The sequence below is a fragment of the Juglans regia genome, chromosome 6 (genome assembly GCF_001411555.2).
Source record: "Juglans regia cultivar Chandler chromosome 6, Walnut 2.0, whole genome shotgun sequence".
In the NCBI taxonomy this organism is placed as follows: Eukaryota; Viridiplantae; Streptophyta; class Magnoliopsida; order Fagales; family Juglandaceae; genus Juglans; species Juglans regia.
The window spans coordinates 36,948,687-36,955,411 of record NC_049906.1 but is presented as its reverse complement, the minus strand read 5'-3'; positions in this window follow the sequence as shown (position 1 = coordinate 36,955,411).

Below are 6,725 nucleotides of genomic sequence, written 5' to 3'. Positions count from 1 at the left end.
ACTACAACATATAAAGTTTTTTGGGATGACAATTTTTGGAACAAAAAATAAATACTTCTTGGAACAAAAAAAAAAAAACCATCCCAAGGCCGTTCCAATAACAGTGTCCCTGTAACACCCCGTATTTTAGTGTATTTTTAATGAATGAATTATGTTTATTGATTCAAAAATTTATTCTCTTGTTCTAAAATTATTGGATTTTTAATTGGGTTATTTTTTATGATTTTTAATTTACAAAAATTATTTTTGAAGTGCTTTCTCTGAATTAATAATTGTTATGCGTTTAAATTTCTTCTCTAATTAAATTAACTTATTGTTGGGTTTAATTATTTATTTTCATTTTAATCATTACGTTTGAATTATTTTATTTCACTTGTTGTTTTAAAATCGTTTCCGTTAGATCATTTTTGCGACCCAAGATGTAAGGAATGAACCTCATTTCTTTCCCTACATTTTCTCTTTCCTCTTTTTTTTTTCTTCTTTTTTTCTTCTTTTCTGCTTTTTTTTTTCTTTCTTTCTTTTCTTTTTCTTCCTTCTCTTCCCACGCGCACGTCTCTCCCTCTCTTCTCTCCGTCCGTGCGTCGTCCCCCAGCCAGCCGTGTGCCGGCAGTGACCGACACCGCCCCTCCCTCTCACCTCCCCTTCGACCGGCGACCACCCCCCTGTAATTTCAGCCCTCCACGCGTCGTCGTTAGCCTCCACGCATTGCTTAAAGCCGCGGCCACCATTTGTTCTAGCGCCGCCGTCGCGCCACTTGCGGTCACCATCTTCTCACCACATCATCCTCGACCACCTAGCAACCCAATGGACCCAACCCCAGCTCCGATTCGCAACCAGTGAAGCTCCACCATCCACATTTCCGTTTTGGGCATTTTTGCACTTCAACCACCCTTTGCGCCGCCACCCACGGCCAACCACCACCACCACTAGTTTCACTGACATCCCTAAGCCATACCCCATCAATCTCAGGTCTTCGTTTGCACCCGTTCAAAAGTGGGTATTTGAGACCCACGGCCACTGTGCATTTGGCACTGTACTCGTGGCGCCCCCGACCCCCAACACGGTCACGCATCCCAACGATAGTGCCATGTGTGTGTACATGCAACAGTGTACAATAAAAACAACGCAACGAATAAGTCAACTAAGTACCAGAATTTAAATACAATCTAAACATCAGTAAAAGGGTTTAAAAAATTATACAGTCATCCCAAAATAAAGTTTAATACATGCCCCAAAATACAAATGAGTGATCTCAAATCACTCCTCGGGCGGAGCCGACTCCTCAGGCTCACCCTAAACTTCATCTGCATCAAAATCTGCGTTACCACAAAATGGTGCCACAGGTAAGTATAAACCAAGCAATCCTCAGGAATAAAATGCATTTAATGCAACCAACATGCATGCATATGAAGAAATATACATTTTCCTCAAAACATCATTTTTCCCGAAAATGATTATTTTCCAACACACGCCAAAATCCCAGTTGGCCCAAAATAATCCGTAAAACATTTTCCTAAAAATGGTTTACACAAAATCCAACACACTCTATTTTCTCAGAAAATAGTCCATTTTTTACGTATGCACCATGATCTCCCCTATGGGTCATCCGCACACCCTGGCTTTGTAGCGATGCCCACTTCCGCCCCAACACGTTCGTGGTAAAACATCAACTACACAACGAGTGATGCCCAGTTCCGCGCCCAGCACGTACGTAGCCAAGCATCCTCTAGTCCCCGCCAGCAGAAGGACCACGGAGTCGGCACGACTCTCCCGTCCAATCCCATTGTTGCCCAGCGACAATCCAGGGGACGTCACTCAGTATATTATGCTCCCAAGTGACCAGAGGAGCTCCACCGATATAATACCCCATCTCGGCTTGGGGTTCGTGATACACACGCACCCAACAAATCATTTCACATGAAAACTCAGTTTTCAATAAACACATGAACATGAATGCAATACACGAAAACCCAGTTTCCTTTACAAACGTGATCATGCATGAAATCATGAAATGTACATGTACCAACTCTAATCCACAACCATCAATAACCAACCCAATCAAATCCAACCAAACAACTTCATTCATCAACCCATCCGACCCCCGTACTCCTCGGACTCAGTCCGGCAAAACTAATCAACAGTTTAAATACAGTGAAATGTGTTAGTGAAAAAATATATTAAATTCACAAGAATTCTTTGGAAAATACTTACAGTGCTATATAATAATTTCTGGAGGATCAGGAAGCTGCAAGAAGTGAAAAAACAGTTGTAGAACAGTGTAAAATACACTGTGGCCGTGGGTCACAGATACCCAGTTTTCAACGGAGACAAACGAAGACCCAAAATTGATAGGGTAGGGCCTAGGGAGGTCAGTGAAGCTAGTGGTGGTGAAGGTTGGCCGTGGGTGGCGGCACAAGGGGGTGGTTTAAGGCCAAAAATACCCAAAACGGAAATAGAGTTGGATGTGCTTCACCGGTGACGGATCGGAGGTGGGGTTGGGTCCAATGGGTTGCCAAGAGGTCGAGGATGAAGTGGTGAGAAGATGGTGGCCAATGGTGGTGCGACGGCGGCACAGCGGCGAAAAGAATGCCACGGCTTCAATGGGCTCGTGGTGGCTAACGGCGGCGCGAATGGAGCTGAGGTTGGTGGGGTAGGGTAGCCGGCGGCTGGGGAAGCTAATGGGCTAGGCTGTGTCGGTCACCGCAGGCTCACGGTGGCGCTGGGTGGAGAAGAAGCGAACGGACGGAGAGAGGGAGGGGAGCTGGGTCGCGCGCGGGAAGAGAGTCGAAGGAGAAATAAGGAAAAAGAAAAGAAAGAGAAAAGAAAATGAGAGAAAAGAAAAATTGAGGGAAAAGAAATGAGGTACAATCCTCATAACTTGGGTCACAAAAATGATCTAACGGAAACGATTTCAAAACGACAAGTTAAATAAAATAATTTAAACGTAATGGTAAAGTCAAATTGAAATAATTTAATCTCGTAGTAATTAATTAAATATTAAAAGCAATTTAAATGCATAACAATAAATAAATATTAAGAAAGCACATAAAAAATAATTTTCACCATTTAAAAATCATAGAAATAAACTCACTAAAAATCCAACCAATTTTAAAATAAGAGAATAAATTTTTGAATAAATAAAAATAATCTTTCAGTAAAAATACACTAAAATACGGAGTGTTACATCCTCCCCCCTTAAATAAAATTTCGTCCTCTAAATTAGCAAGGTCAAACATTAGACTAAGACAAGATCAAGATTCAACCGAAAGCAGACTTAGAACATACTGTCAAAATCAATCAAATAAGTATGGATATTGCTCCCTCATGTCGGCTTCTCTCTCCCAAGAGAAATCTTGAGCCAACAGATCACCCCATGACACTTTCACCAAAGGTATTGTCTTGGACCTCAACCTTTGCTCTTTCCAATCCACAATCTGTGTGATACCCCATATGATATGGATAAGGGTAGGTCGTGTATGGGATCCCACATTACTTGGGAATGAGAAGTTATTGCTCTTTATAAGGTTCCAATGGGGCTCCAATTGTATCATTGACTAGTCCTTTTGGAGTATAGGCCATGTGGTTTGGACCTTCTATTGGGGCGTTACAAATGGTATCAGAGACTATCCCAACCAGAAATGTGAGACTTGAGCCATGCCACCTACAATGGACAGACCCGACGAGGACGTCAGAAATTTAAGGGGGGTAGATTGTGATACCCCATATGATATGGATAAGGGTAGGTGGTGTATAGGATCCCACATTGTTTGGGAATGAGAAGTTCTTGCTCTTTATAAGGTTCTAGTGGGGCTCCAATTGTATCATTGACTAGTCCTTTTGGAGTATAGGCCATGTGGTTTGGACCTTCTATTGGGGCGTTACAAATGGTATCAGAGACTATCCCAACCAGAAATGTGGGACTTGAGCTATGCCACCTACAATGAACAGGCCCGTCGAGGACGTCGAGAATTCAAGAGGGGTAGATTGTGATACCCCATATGATATGGATAAGGGTAGGTGGTGTATGGGATCCCACATTACTTGGGAAGGAGAAGTTCTTGCTCTTTATAAGGTTCTAGTGGGGCTCCAATTGTATCATTGACTAGTCCTTTTGGAGTATAGGCCATGTGGTTTGGACCTTCTATTGGGGCGTTACAATCTGTGTCGGGGCAACTTCATAAGTAAGGTTAGGCTGAAATTGAATGCGTTCAGGGTCAACAAAACGTGGCTCTTGCTGTCCAAAACTCCTCTTCAACGAAGACACATGAAACACATCATGAACATCCCCAAAATAGTCCGGCAAGGCAACTCTATAAGCAACAAGCCCAACCTTCTCTATGATCTGAAAAAGGCCAACATACCTTGGACTAAGCTTTCCTTTCTTACCAAAGTGCTTAACGCCTTTCATAGGAGAGACTTTGAGATAAACCTAATCACCTACGTCAAAGGATAAGTCTCTTCTTCTTGTATTTGTGTAACTCTTCTGGCGACTTTACGCTTCTGCCATTTTAGTCCTTATAAACTGAACTTGATCCTTCATTTCTTGAATTATCTCAGGGCCAAACAATTTGCTCTCGCCGACTTCATCCCAACACAAGGGCAATCTACACTTCCTTCCATACAAAACTTCATACGGGGCCATCTGAATGGAGGAATGAAAACTGTTATTATAAGAGAACTCAATAAGCGGCAGATGATTCTCCCAACTTACTTGAAATTCCATGACACAAGACTACAACATATCCTCCAGGGTCTGAATAGTACGCTCTCATTGACCGTCTGTTTGAGGGTGATATGCAGTACTAAACTTCAACTTAATGCCTAAGGCTACCTGCAAGCTCTTCCAAAAAGGGGATGTGAATCGCGGATCCCAATCCGACACGATACTCTTGGGTACTCCATGCAAACGCACTATCTCCTTGACATATAACCGAGTCAACTTACCCAAAGAGTCAGTATTATTAATAGGCAAGAAATGGGCACTCTTGGTCAGCCGATCAACAATCACCCAAATTGAGTTCTTCCCTCTAGGAGTCCTCGGCAAACCCACAACAAAATCCATAGAAATATCATTCCACTTCCACTCAGGAATAGGGAGAGGTTGAAGTCTACCGGCAGGTCTTTGATGCTCAGCCTTCACTTGACGGCACATGTCACATTTCTCAATAAACAAAGCGATGTCCAACTTCATTCCTTCCCACCAGAAATTCCTCTTTAAATCTCGATACATCTTTGTGCTTCCTGGATGAACTGAATAAGGAGCCGCATGAGCTTCTGCCAAAATCCGCTCTTTAAATTCAGAATCTCGGGGAATCACTCTATGATCCTGAAACCGAAGAATACCATCCTTATCCAAGCTGTAATGCAAGGGTCCTCTAGACTTCCTGACTCTTTTCCTGATAGCTAACAACTTAGGATCCTTTCTTTGAAGAGTCTTCAATTCTTCAAAATCCACTATTCGGACATCCAAGACTATAGATAACAATTCCTCTTGCTGTGAACTCTCGATAAGAAGTCTTCTCATTCCACAAAGGAGAGAGTCCAAATCTGATGACTCTGCTTCATCCACTTGTTGAGACTTCCTACTCAAAGCATCAGCGACTAGATTCGCCTTTCCTGGATGATACTTGATCTCACATTGATAGTCGCTAATCAGCTCTAACCACCGTCTCTGCCTCATATTGAGATTCTTCTGAGTAAACAGATGTTTCAAGCTCTTGTGGTCAGTATAAACTTCACAGGTTTCGCCATACAGATAATGCTGCCAAATCTTAAGCGCAAAAACTATTGCTGCCAACTCCAAATCATGTGTGGGATAATTCCTTTCATGAATTTTCAGCTGACGAGATGCATAAGCAACAACCCATCCCTCTTGCATAAGAACGCATCCCAACCCAAATTTGGATGCATCGCTAAAAATCACAAATGGCTTGTGTGGCTCCGGAAGTGCCAAAATAGGTGCCGTTGTCAATCTTCTCTTCAACTCTTGAAAACTTCTCTCACATTTGTCAGACCATACAAACTCAGTATTCTTCCTCGTCAAGGCAGTGAGAGGTCCTGATAGTCAAGAAAAACCTTCCACAAATCTTCGATAATAACCGGCAAGTCCTAAGAAACTTCGTATCTCACGAACTGTTGAAGGGTGAGGCCATGACAAAACAGCTTCTACTTTACTAGGATCTACAGCCACCCCTTCTTGAGAAATCACATGTCCAAGAAACTCAACTTCTTCTAACCAGAATTCACACTTGCTTAGCTTAGCATACAACTGATGCTCTCTTAATTTTCCAAGTGCCAGACGAAGCATGCTCTTCAAAATCTCGAGAATAAATCAGAATGTCGTCAAGAAACACCACCACAAAAGAATCCAAAAAGGGTTGAAACACCCGATTCATTAAATCCATAAAAGCGGCAGGAGCATTCGCTAACCCAAAAGACATCACTTTAAATTCATAATGCCCATACCTCGTCCTGAAAGCAGTCTTGGGCGCGTCCTTATCCCTTATCCTCAGCTGATAGTACCCTGATCTCAAGTCAATCTTCGAAAAGACAGCTGCTCCCTGAAGCTGGTCAAACAAATCATCAATTCTAGGAAGAGGGTACTTGTTCTTGATAGTCACCTTGTTAAGCTCCCGATAGTCTATACACATTCTGAGAGTACCATCTTTCTTCTTGACAAACAAAATAGGCGCTCCCCACGGCTAAGTACTAGGCTGAATAAATCC